Below are 13837 nucleotides of genomic sequence, written 5' to 3' on the forward strand. Positions count from 1 at the left end.
CCATTCCAGATAATGCTAATAGCCAAGTTGCACAGGAAGAAGAAGGAAACTTTTTGAGAGACAATAAATGGTAGTAGTTAAGGGCACCAGTTCTGGATTCATGCTGCCCAAGCTCAAACCCCTCTGCCAATTACCAGTACGAAGACCCTGAACAAATTACTCCCCATCTCTGTGCCCACGTCTCCCAACAATGCAATAGAGATAGCACTAGCCCCTACCTCATGGAGTTTTTGTGAAGATTAAATTGTTCACACATATATAAAGTGTATAGAATAGATTAGTCTTTCCAATGATTGTTGCTATTGTTAAGAGGTCCCTCAGTTAAACATGTAAAGCAGCAAATTAAGAACAGGAAGAGCTGGTAACAAAACCTGCACTCAAAGTGTGAGTTTTACAAACTGCAAATAAAACCACTGAGAATTTTCAGCCATCAGTCAAGCAATCCTGTTTGGAGCAGGGAAAACACATTATGAAGAACCTTGTAGAACACAGACAAGGATCATCGCATACACAAAGATTTCAAAGAAAGAAGGCCCAGAATAGATCCAGAAGAGAACATTCCCTTAGCATCCAATTCTTTAGCGGCCATTAATACTGGAGCAATACTGTGCGTCATAGTGGAGTTTTCCACATGTACATATAAAATATAATGTTTAAGTTTATTAAGTAGCTTTATATTCATTAAATACAGGTCATCTATGTGGGTTCAGCTCCTCCCCTAGTTATATTTAATGTTGTTTTTATAGAACAACATAAGAATACCTAAGTAGATATTTGTACCTCGTGATCCAAGTGTCTGGAGCAGCTGCGATGCTGGATCAGGGGATGGACAGGCCAGGCAAGAAGCTCTTCTTCCACAAAGGTACCTTAAGGAGGCCTATTCCTTGCTGCGCTGCAAATTCAAGTATGCAGTTCGTCTGAAGTGTCCTGTTAATTATTACAGAGGCATCTGAAGGCTTACCTTAAAGGAATGGGTTCAGTCACTTCACATAGTCCTCACCTCCCTCCTTTCCAGACTCCTGTATATGTACGTCTCCAGTATGTGGAGACAGCCAGCTTCTTCTTGCCTCTTTCCCTTGTTCTTCCCCAAGGCTGCTCCTCATGCGTCTCTCCTCCTAGTGAACTAATACTATGTCTTCTTCCCAGGTGCTGCCTTTCTTTCATCTAGTCAACATGTCATGTGACCCCTTGCCTTCTGTTTCCCCTACCCATTACACAGTAATTCTCTGTAACTTCCATTCTCTAACCTTTTTGCACATCAATTTCCTTTCTATACCGTTGCTCCCTTTATTTTTAACAAGCTCTGTGCCAGATCACTAGTGTCAGTTATGAACCTCAAGAAAAATGTGTTCACAAGAATCCCCTGGCGGTCCAGTGGTTAGGACTCTGAGCTCTCACTGCCGAGGGCCCAGGTTTGATCCCTGGTCAGGGAACTGAAATCCCACAAGTTGAGTGGCGTGGCCAAAAAGAAAAAAGAAAGAAAGAAAAACGTGTTCCCTCCCTTCATTCTGTTTCTGACTTAAAAGCTTAGCATAATCTTGATGATTTAACAATAGTGCTGACAACATACATGCGTTAATTAAATGACAAACCTCAATTTTTGTCAGTTGTAGGGTATAATATTCTTATTTTTATCTTTGCTTCTTTACAGCAAGTATTCTGAGCTGATACTAGGAAAGTCTATCCTCAACACACTCATCCCTCCAACTGACTTAAGAAAGGATAGTGATGATGTAACTGGCCAACAATACCCCTGGAAATTTGACTATTCTTGTCTGATGACAATAAGCATGATGAGACATTAGTCCCTAGGAAAGAGATTTTTCCTTTCCTGAGGCTGGTCAGGGCTGTCAACTACCATATCTGAGCACAGTATCAAAGTTTCATGACCTTCAGTGGTCAAGGAAATGTTTATCAGAAAAGAAGTAACAGAGGCACAATTCCAGGTTAGTATCTAGGAAGTAAACATGTTTACTCTGTAAACAGGATACAACTCAAGAGGAAAATTCCAATACCTTATTATAAAAGCCATGGACATATGTTTTTATTATAGGCAAAATTATATATGGAGAACTCCCCGGCTCTCCATATTTTACCTGCCTCAATAGCCAGGAGACATAGGAAATGCTGTGATTGCCCTTGGTGAAGATATCTATCTGACCAGGAAAGACAGCACAAACAAAACCACAGGGTGGGCAGCAAGCCCAACAAGTCAAGGTACCCACCCCAGTAAAAAGCAATGATCTGACTAGGTCAGCAGGCAGAACACAACCATAGTCAATCTCTGTTCTAATTTTTATCACCATGGATTGGTTTCACCTGTTCTTGAATTTCTTATTAATGGAATTATCAATATGTATTCTTGTGTCTGGGTAGCAACATAAAATTTTTGAGCTGTGTGCATCAGTAATATTCTTTTTTGTTGCTGAGTAGTATTCCACCGTATGGATGTCGTATAATGTATCTATTCAAGAAGCAAGTTGTTGGATGTGGCTAATGTACAGAATTTATGTGGGGATGGTTGAGAAATGGAGAGTACATCTCAAAATAAACCTGAAAAGAAAGACAGGACCAAAATCACGACACGTGGCTTACTGAGGAGTTTGGACTTTACCTTAAGGGCAATAGGACTTGGATTTTACCTTAAGGAGTTTTAAGGGGTAGGGATAATCAGACACCAAAATCCAGATTATCACTAATGGGAAATCTCAATCTCTAATCAATAATTACTTAGAATTCACCTCAAGGTCTGAGTCTTATAACTGTCAACCAGAGTACATGCACTCCCTCTGATATCCTTCATTTTCATATTCAGCTAAGATATTTTGAGCATCTACTATGTCAGGCTCTCTGTTAGGAAATGTCAGGTACGTGAGAGTTCTTAAGATTCCTGCCATCCTCACTGCCCCATGAGGGTATTCTTACATCTGCAGGATCCACCTCTGCCACACAGCTTGGCCACTTGAGTCTGCTCTGCATTTTCCAGTTACCTTGTGATAATGGGAGGATTTGATCCTCCTCATTCTTTTTGGAGGAAAACATAAATTGGTGATTGGAATTACAGCTAAAAGCAGGTCTCCCCACAGTACAGACCATTGTTTCAGCAGCTCAGAGGTATCAGTGTTTAAGCATTTCACGCTCAATCTCAAATGAGCTGGTGCCAGTTGGACAACCAGTTGGCAACTGTCGGTTGGACAGCCAGTTGTGGCAGTTTTCTGGAATATCTCATGGAAAGATTTTTCTGAGTCTTTTGATGGGACTAGAGCCAAGAATACATTCACACAACATACCCTGGACCCTATTTGTTACAGGTAGCTCCAACATAAAAAAATAGAAAAAGAACAAGGGACATCAATTTCTAAAGGTTTTGAAAAGATCCAAAATCATTTGCTTGTTTTAACTTCCTCCATTTAAAACTGATTTTCTTGAGTACAACTATTTAAGAAAATAAAATTTTAGTGGATATAACTGTTTTAATACAGGAAAAAAAATTGCCTACTTATAGAGCACTACATGCTTCATAAAATGCTTTGTGAGTCGAGTTTTATGTCAGGGAATTTTGGAATGCAGGTTGGCAAGTGACGCCAGACATCATAGAGAGAAAAGAAAGAGAAATAGTAATGCCTGAGGAAAACAACTGAAAGGACACCTCTGTCCCGTGGTCCGAGATGAGAAAGGTGAGTTATCTGCCAGCAGTGGGCCTCCTGGAATTCAGGCAACAAAGAATACAATGAAGGTGGGCTAAGCTCAGGGATCCCAGAAGAAACTAAATGCAGATTTCTTGGCAAGAAGGAGAAGCTGAGACTATGAATGCTGACAGACTGGAAGTGACCCCCATGGCAAAGGCTTCTGATGGGCAACTGAGGACAGAAAGACTCACCAGCTAAGCCTTCAATGGTCATGAGGCAGATGAACATTTGGAAGACTGACTGTTTTGCTGGATTCTCAGTTGTTTATTCTTAGTCTTCAGATAAAATATGTGTATGTGTGATATGTGTGGAGCGGGATAATTTCAGGATATAATTTATGGTTTGCCTTACATTCCCTTTCCCTTCCTTTGCTTTTAAAGGCTCCATGTTTGGTTGCTTCAGGAGAAGTTCACGGCAGGGCAATCTGTTCTTTCTTTTCATAAGCTTTGGACTGTGGGAGGAATGAGGTTTGAAAAGGAAAAGATGGCCCCAGGCTGAATTATGAGCCTTTGGACTGGGAGTGGTACTATAATCCATGGTCACACAAAACGTCAAGGAAACTGGGTGCTACGTGGGTCTTCTGGATTGACCAGAGCCCCATAATCCAAGAATGGCATGGGGAAGGCAGAGCCACCTAACTGAAAGAGTAAGGCATGTTGGCAGGAGAGGTACTTCTCTGGTTCCACTTTCTTTCATTCTCCAAGCAGTCCAAATCTTCAGGCCAATAGTAAGGGACAGAAAGAGTATCCATACAACAGACTATTACTGTCCCCAGCCAAGTTGACAGGTGAGGAAGTACAACTGGGTTTTCAGTGCAGGTGGATGAGAAGTTCAGGCAGGACCATGTGAATTCTCAGTTGCTTGGTTGATTATCACTGAACATCATCTATGTTCTTTGGCCAACAGCTTTTAGACTTCAAAGATAAATTTAGTCCTTTTATAGTTAAAAAAGTATTTCCCTCATCATTTTATATATTATTACAGCATGAAACTATCAGACCTGACCTTCCCCCCAAAATGAAATTGTAAAACAATATAAACCTCTAGCTTCGTTCACTGATCCAACAGTGATCAACCTCTAGTTTTGGATCCAACCTCTAGTTTTGTTCACTGATCCAACTCTACTCTTCAACAGTCTAACAATCTCCTTTAACTTGGAAGAAGTTTCTCTCACCTCAAATCCCAATGGACTTCAGCTTTGAAAACAGAACCCATAAAGTCCTCCCACAAACTTCTCTAGACAAAGGAGCAGGAGCTCTTGCTATTTTCTTGAATGGAGAAGAAAAAGGAGGGGGGCTTATTTTTCATTATAAAATTATCGTAAGATAAAGGCTCAATGTCAGGGCAACTGGGAGCCGGATAGGTACAGTTTCATCACTCCTTAAATGTTAATTCTTTTGGGTCTGACAACTGTATTTGAGGCTTCTCTCCTTTTTTGGGCTGAAAATATGTAGAGCCACCTGTGTTCTAGCTAACATTTTAAAAAATTTACTCTCTTAATAATGGCCGTTTCAGTTATATCCATGGTAGAAAGATGATGAGTGACCACCAAGTCCTATCTGAAACTTTGGTAGTGTATATGAAGTTTGGGGAGGGGACACTCAAAGATGGCTACAGTCACATTTCCCTCCAGCCCAGCAGGAAAAGAGCTGAAACAGTATTAATTCCGTTTCCCTCAGAGGAGAGGCAGCAGTTACACACGTAATCTCCTCAAGAGCCACACTTTTTGAGTGGGAAACCTGGCTCTCAGGATTATATGACTTTGAATAAGGTTCCTGACCCCTCTGTGCCTCAGATTCCTCACCAGCAGAGTGAGGATACTAATAGTTATATGTTTCGAGTGTTGTTGGGATGATTAAGTTAAAATGTATAGACATCCATACGACAGACAGCAAGAAAGGGGAAATTGAGAGGACAGGACACTCCTTCCCAGAAGTTTCGCACACCACTTGTGTTTATGTTCCATTCGCCAGAATGTAGTCACAGGGACACATTCTGTAGTCAAGGAAATATGATCTTTACTCTGAGAATCCATGAACTAAAATGTGCAGGGTTCCATCTCTGAGAGAAAAGGAGAATAAATATTGGAGAAATATTTGGAAATATTAGCACTTTCTACCAGAGGCATCTATTAAAAGACTGAATCTGTGGATGGAGATTCATACCTGCTACATAAGGTTATTTTCTCTCTTTCAACAGCCTATATTGAGGTCTTGCAAGATGTGTGAGGTGAAGAATGTTATTCTTCTCCAGGACGTAAGTAGTCCCACATGGTTGGGAGAAGATAAGCTAAGGAAGAAGATATTCCTAAATTTAGACATCTTGCCTCCTACAAAAGAGTCTGAGCAAAGTAAGAGTTACCCAAGAATAATTTCATTTGATTAGCTAGCTTATAAATTGCACAGGGCAAGATTATAATCCTGAGTTTATACATGAAGAAAATTGAAGCTGATTGAGGTTTCTGTGTTCACACAACTGTTCAATGACAAAACCTGGTCTCTTATCCATGACTTCTGACCACAAAAACAAGCAATCTTTTCATTACACCAAGTTTAGTTTTATTACGTAACTAAATATTGAATCACTATTCACAGTACTTTTCACAAGAAGAAATGGCTCTGAGTGTTCTTGATAAAGTTTTATTTTAGGAGCTGGGCATCTGAATTCTGTTTTCAACCCTACTATTACTTAGTTTGTGACTTGGAAAAGTAAGTAATATCCATGTGCTTGACTTACCAGATTGAAAAATGTGAAAACTTTGCAACTTTACTCTTAGTTCTATGTTATGTGTCAGCAACTACAGTATAAGCTATTCCCAGGCAAGAATCTAGCCTCCGTGCAACAGACAGGGAACCACCTGTCACTGAGCATACAAAAATAACTCTATAATAGGTGACCTGTTGGACTAGATGACCTCTAAGGTTTTATGGAAAAATGTTGGGATACCCCTGAGGCATCCAGAAGCACTCAGTGACTGACTGGTAAATAAGGAAAAGCACCTCTGATATACACTGCTTGGTGAATAAATCATTTGATACTTGTGGCAAGTGAACGAAAAGGAAACTGAGATATTCTAAAATGCAAGGTGAATCAGAAAAGGGTCTGGAAAAAAAATATTTTTTAATGAATTTAACCACTGGTAATTAGGATTGGCAGTAGAAATTAGCATAAACACACTGTCCAAATGGTAATGCAACTAGAACATTGTTATAAATTCTTAACGCCCCTTTTAAGAATAGAAAATGACAACTCATCAAAGAACAATTCATCAGGGTTTACCCAGCACTGACCTGAGCGTTTCATTCCTCTGATCTGTGGAGCCCATTTCAATATACTAGGCAAAATGCTTCGAGTGGAAAAAAGAGAATTTTCATATAGTAGTAGTCTAGATTAGTAGGTTTCAAAATTTCTTGGTGGAAGAAAATTGTCCCATTTTTCAAAGGGATTAGTAGGCAGAAATCCAATATAAGAACAGTAAAAATAGCAATAACTAATACTGAATATTACCATGTGGCAGGTGCTGATTTAAATATATGTGTTAATTTATTTAAACCTCACAGCAGCACCCAGATATTGGTAATATTACCCCCAGTTGGCACCAGATGAAGAAAGTTTGTAATAGGGAGGTTAAGTAAATTGTGAAGATCTCCCGAGTTGTAGTGGAAGAAGCCAGATTTCTATGAATAAGTCTGCCCCTGAGCCCAGTTACACTCTTTGCTTTTGTATGTAAAAAAAACAAATGTATCAGAGCTGTTCTGGTTAGAAGTGAATGGGTATGATGGACCACTCCCCAAGGGCTGCCTACTGGTCTAAATGAAACCTACCTTCAGAACATCTCATATATGGATATCTGGAAAAGTACCTGTGATGCTGTCCTTGGATTTACTAGACAGAAGTGTCTCCCTTTATAACTTAATATTTTTAAATACATTTGAACCCTTTGTATTTGATTTTCCAGAGTCAGATCTAAGATACAGTCATGTCTGAATGAGACAACAATCAATTTTTTGAAGTCTCCAATCTAGAGCAGAGATAAAGAAGTAGACAGTAGATTCCCCATAATGACAATAAATGTTCAGGGCAACTACATGTAACTACAATAGGTGTCATATGCTTGTAATGACCTCATAGAACTCTAGCCTTTATATAACCAAGAGGTGACCAACAGCCATGGTGGTTAGAGAAATGTGTTAAAGAAGCAAACCTATGGTTTTCATTTCTGTGTGGTAGGTAACTCAACTTTAGTCTGTTTCTAGGCCAGTACTTGCCTCTTTAATCAGAGTGAACTTCCTTGCAAGTGCAAGGTCCTTTTCTCTTTCTGAGGTCCTTTCTCTGTCACACAAAGTAGATGTATCCCCCAATCACAGTTTTGCGATAAATGCAAGTGACCAAGATAGACAAGACGAGAGTATGACCAACAAACTTATCACCAAAATTCAACTACCCTGGGAGACACACACCCAAGCATATCACCCTGACTATACATCAGGGTATGCATATCACTGTATATTTCTTATTCAAAAGACAGCATAATTTTGTATCTACAGGAACACAGACCTCATACAGTAGTAAAGAAACTTCCATGTGCTTTTAAAATTCCTTTTTATAATTCAACTCAGTAAATGTTAATCCAGCCCCCTGTCTGTTCTTAGCACCAGTGATAGTAAGATGACAGTGACATGGTATCACCATAATCTTAATCATCTTTGCTCATTTGTAAGCCTTTATCCATCAACCGTTCATCTCTTATTATGGGTGAAAATTTTCATCCTTAAATATGTTTCCCTCAGCAGTGAACAACTCCAGTTCCTCTCCTGACCTGGCAACAGTAGGGAGGAAGTACTACTCATTTCAGCATCACAGAAGCAGCCTCAGAGGGCAACGCGTTCCCAGGATAGGCTTAGGCAGGGTTTACCCAGTGGAAGTTTAATCAACTTCACTAGTGGTTGTGAAGAATTATTGAGCCATATTCATACATAATAATCCTCATCTTGCTTTGGTCCGTGTATTATAGAGCTTTCACCAGCAGGATGAATTGGCTGTTCCAGAAAAAATAAAATAAAAAAATCATCTACTCTGACAATGGTGTATAAATGGGACAGATCTGATAGGTCAATGGTAGGAAGGAAGATCTTTTCCATATTTAAATCTGAAATTTTCTAGTTTCTACTAGAGAAATGGGCAGAAAGATGGAATATATGCACTGGATAGAAAATGAGATTTCTAGTTCTAGGCATCAGTCCTTCAAAATAAGTTCCAATTATTAATAATCTTTTCAAAAAACATAAACAAAGAACATACATCAATTCATAACAGCACCAAATTTGGCTTGAGATTTTGAAAGCCTATTATTTAGATATCCAACTGGAATAACTACTTTTCCTGCTGTGATCAGAGATTATAAAATATGCAAGTGTGAGATTGCTATGCTTCACTAATTACCTTGTCTTATAGTTAATCTTACTTTGTTTTTGTTTTTTTTGTTTTTTGTTGTTGCTGTTTGTTTTTTTACACAGATGCACGTACAGCTCTTTGGTGAAGTATGACTAGCACAATATCAAGAGTTCATACTGGAAAGTATAATTGATAACAATAATTTAGTAGCACTTTTACAAAAAAATTGATAAAACTGCTGTACAACTCTAGAATGCACAGAAGTTATGCAATTTAGTAGTCATTTACGAAGGAACATAAAAAATAAAGTACCCATTTTCCCCAAGAGAAATGGAAATGCAATTTCCCAAGCAAAATCTATTCATGTTGGAATTTTTATTAGCTTTCTGTAATGGAAAGGCTATTAAATATATATTGTTTTGTGCTTCTGAATAGTTTTCACATCTTCTTAAGTGAAGACAAGATCAGTATTGCATTATGAAAAGTACCATTCGTGCATTGTAAGCACCAGTTCACAATGCAACAGGCTGGGAAAAGGCAAAATAAATTCCAAAATCTAAACAGGGCAAATGTGTTAAAATGAATGATAGCTTTATTACTTACTCCACAGATACCACGTAAAAGAACAAAAATCTGAGATTTGAAGCTACCTTGTACTGAAAAGATCTTTAAAGCCATTTGTTTGAAAATGCAATGACACCTAGTGGCAGATTCAGCTCATCACTACTCTGTACTCACCAAGAGAACTTTGGGCCCACTGCCATTTTAAGACATTCTCAAAATAGGAAAATAAATCTGGCATTCGGGGTCAACATGAAAGATGGAAAGATAGTTTACTGCAACTAAAAGGACGAGCTTTCATTTAATAGTCAAGGTTGACAAAATGAGAATAAGACAGCATTTTGAGAGAGGGAGGGTACTGCTCTCTGTTCTTCATATTCCTGTGTTGATACTCCACATGGACCCGAACAGAAATGTTTTAGAGTCAATTCCATCATTTCAAAGAGGACAATTTAATGAATCAAATCTTGTTTTAGTGTCTATTCTGGTAACATACAAAAATGTCTGCTTATACAAAATGATGGGCAAAAGTTTGGTCTTGATCCAGCCCTACCCTAGTGAACCAAGGAGCTTCAGCTCCAAGTTCCCTATAAATTGTTCCTCTCTTCTCTAAGGAGCTAATCCAGATCAGAGTCTCTGAAAACATTTATTGAGAACTTACAGTTAGGTTAAGGATCCTTTCTTCATAGGTGCCTTTTAGACACCATGGCTTAAATGGACAATTTCTCTCCTCAAAAGTATAATACATGAAATATTTAGGCCAACTTAAACTCGCAAGGACTTCTCTCCACAGGGTGTGTCACAAACTAAAAAGTTCTGGGCTATTCGCGGAAGAATGGTTGAGAAAGTTAGCGATTTCATTAAAAGCAACATTCCCATTGAGCTGTACTTTGTTCTTAATTTTAGTCAACAAAGATACATTAAATACCTGCTAAGCCCCAGGCACTGTATTAGACCTAGGTGAGCAAAGTCAAATAAGTCAGAACTTTTGACCTTGGGACTTCTCCAGTCTGGTGGATCCTGAGATCAGAGAGCACATCAATGCTAGGGCAAAGGTAAGCACTGGGTTCTTTTTATGAGAGTGGCCTGTGAGAAGGGGAGATGTTACCTAACCCAGACTGGGCAGGAAGGGGGGCAGGAAGTAATAATAATGAGAAAAGTCTTCCCTGACCAGATAGCATTAGCGCCGACTTTTTTAAAATTTTTATTGGAGTATAGTTGATTTACAATGTTGTGTTGGTTTCAGGTGTACAGCAAAGTGAATCAGTTATATATATACATATATCCACTCTTTTTTAGATCCTATTCCTATATCGGTCATTACAGAGTACTGAGCAGAGTTCCCTGTGCTATACAGTAGGTCCTTATTATCTACTTTAGTAGTGTGTATATATCAATCCCAATCTCCCAATTTATCCCTGCCCCTCTTTTTTTTTTTTTTTTTTTTTTTTTTTTTTTGAGGTACGCGGGCCTCTCACTGCTGTGGCCTCTCCCGTTGCAGAGCACAGGCTCAGGACGCGAAGGTTCAGCGGCCATGGCTCACGCGCCCAGCCACTCCACGGCATGTGGGATCCTCCCGGACCGGGGCACGAACCCGTGTCCCCTACATCAGCAGGTGGACTCTCAACCACTGCGCCACCAGGGAAGTCCATATCCCTGCCCTTCTTATCCCCTGGTAACTGTAGGTTTTTTTAATAGTGCAGAAAGAGATGAAGAAATGCAGGGTGGTGGAGAGAGGGCAGAACTTAGGTGGAAGGAATGGAAGGTAGAAAATAAGCGGGGGAGATCATGGCACATTACCTAAAAAGCAAATCATTCAACATAAATTTTACACTAAAAGTAATCAGTTACCTTTGAAGGATTTTAAGAAAGAAAGTGATAATATTTCATTGGAATTTTAGAAATATCACTCCCCGTAGAGAATGACTCAGGGGCTCTATGAGACCTGCTAAAGTCGTGGAAAACTGTGTGGGAAGCAAAGTTCACTGGATTCTGTGGGGAAACTCAATTCCACCTAATTTAATCAAAGTTGGCTAATCAGACTCAGGATCTATACAGCTTGGACGGAGAATCTCACAAATTAGCAGAGTAGCCATTTTTATCAATCAAGCAAGTCAGTCATTTTGCGAATGTTGAAAACTATTACGCTTACTTCCTCTTACCTAACAACAAGAAAATTTAAGAAGGAAAACAAGAAAATAATAAAACTGACAGTGGCAAGAGTTCTTCTGAAAGTTTTCCTGATGCTTCACCTGCTCACAAACAGGTTGGCTATCAGTCCTTTTAGAACTAGCTTCTCTAAGGAGTACAAGCAGAGCAGTAAAATGCAGATCGAGAGAGGAAGTGCACAGCTTGGGGAGCGTTTTTAAAACTAACATGCAGTCTAATCTCTCCATGGGTGGGCTGATGGGTTTTGTCGCTTTAGGAAAATGGCAGAACAAGCTCTTGGAACCCTTACTCTCTTCCAGACTCCATTCAGAGTCGGGATGCTCTAACCTTCCCTTGAAGCACAGTCCAAACAGCCTCACAGAGCAAAATCAAAGCAATGAGTACAGAGCTGATTCAACCACTGAAAGGTTTGCAGAAGGAGAATTATGATTTCATTCCTTATATGTTTTGTATACAAAGGAGGAAAGGAGGGAAGGAGGGACCACTACATAATATGTAGGCAAGGAAATAGATACCAGGATGACTGATGACTGAGGCTGCTACAGTTTTCAAGACAAGAAATGATGTGGGTCTGAACAAAGGTAGTGGGAATAGAGTAGGAAAATGTGATCAGTTTAGAAATACTAAGGAAACTGAATAAGACTTGCCAACTGGTTGGATGCAGAATACAGGGCAATGGAAAAATCTGGGATAATCCCCACATTTCTGGCTTAGAAGGCTAAGTCGCGATGCCATCCATCAAGCTTGAAAATGTAGGAGGAGCGAAGATAGGTGGAGGGAGTGAGAAAGAGAGGGAATTAAGTTTTATTCAAGTAAGGCTACATTTTCTGTGGAACATCAGTGAACTGCCCATCAGGCTATTGTTTGTTTGTTTGTTTTCTGCTATTGAGTTGTCTTTATATATTTTTTTATTAATGTCTTATCAGATACATGATTTGAAAATATTTTCTCTCATTCTGTAGGCTGCTTTTTAATTATGTTGATGGTTTCCCTTACTGTGCAAAATTTTTTGGTTTGATATAGTCCCATTTGTTGATTTTTGCTTTTGTTGCCTTTGCTTTTCTTGTCAAAAAAAGATTTTTTTAATAATAAACAAACTACCCTAGTTACGCCCCTACGTTATTCCCTCTTTCCAAATTTATTTTCTTTACTTCATACTTACCTCTTAATGGGGACTTAACTTTTCAGGATGGCATCTCCTTAGCACTGGACTATACACATTCACTCATGCATGCACACAGCTCCTCTCTGGAATGCCATTCAAAGGAGCTGTTGTGTTCTACTGTGGCCTGGGGTTTGCATAAAACAATCTGAGAAACAGAATCAGGCGCAATAAACATTCCTTCCATTTATGGTCCAAGGAGCGCATCCAAACCCTTCTTAACACACTTGGATTGCCATGAAACAGATGGCAAAAAATTAGGAAGGGCCTTAAAACCATGCTAATTAATTTAATGTTCTTGGCAATGAGGAGTCATTTGTTGTTTTAAGAAGAAAATAGACATGATAAGAGAAAGAGAAAATTTGGGAGAAGTGTGGAGAGGTACTGAGATGGCTGAAGACAAGGTAATATTAGGAGGCTATCTAACTAAACTAGCTGAGAAATGAGGAAAGTCAAATGAGGGGAATGGCAGAGTAAATGGAGGAAGAAGAAAGAAATCTCAAAGTTAGTTTTGACATACTATAAGCTAGACTTATTGATTGGCTCCTGGGGCTGTGAGAAATAAGAGTCAAAGATGGCAAAGTTTCCAGGAGGATGACTTCAAAGTAATTCTACTAAGAGGGTGAAAGTGCAGAAGAGGGGAGAAAGTTTACCAGAGAATAGTAGTTAGTTATGTGACCTTTGAGAGGCATTAGGGCCAACTAGATGAAGGCAATAATTGACAGCTCAGACAAGGTCTGGGCTGGAGATATAGGTTTGTGGAAATCAGCATAGCTGAGGCCATGGCAATAAATAAGAGGATGAGAAAAGTAAAAAACCAAGAACTTATCCTGTTCTTGTAAAAAAAAAAAAAAAAAAAAAA

The 13837-nt window shown here is 39.2% G+C and overlaps 1 long non-coding RNA gene across 1 annotated transcript in view; it reads right to left on the reverse strand.

Annotated features, from left to right (window-relative positions):
- Nucleotides 1-786: 786 nt before the first annotated feature.
- LOC113618220 (uncharacterized) overlaps nt 787-13837 on the reverse strand; it is a 45636-nt gene continuing 32585 nt past the window's right edge. The window contains exon 5 of the long non-coding RNA XR_003431929.1: nt 787-927. This is a non-coding gene — a long non-coding RNA (uncharacterized LOC113618220). The remainder of the gene's footprint in view (nt 928-13837) is intronic.

This window comes from Aethalodelphis obliquidens, unplaced genomic scaffold, assembly GCF_003676395.1.
Source record: "Aethalodelphis obliquidens isolate GAN/ISIS:26980383/991018 unplaced genomic scaffold, ASM367639v1 scaffold5, whole genome shotgun sequence".
Classification (NCBI taxonomy): domain Eukaryota; kingdom Metazoa; phylum Chordata; class Mammalia; order Artiodactyla; family Delphinidae; genus Aethalodelphis; species Aethalodelphis obliquidens.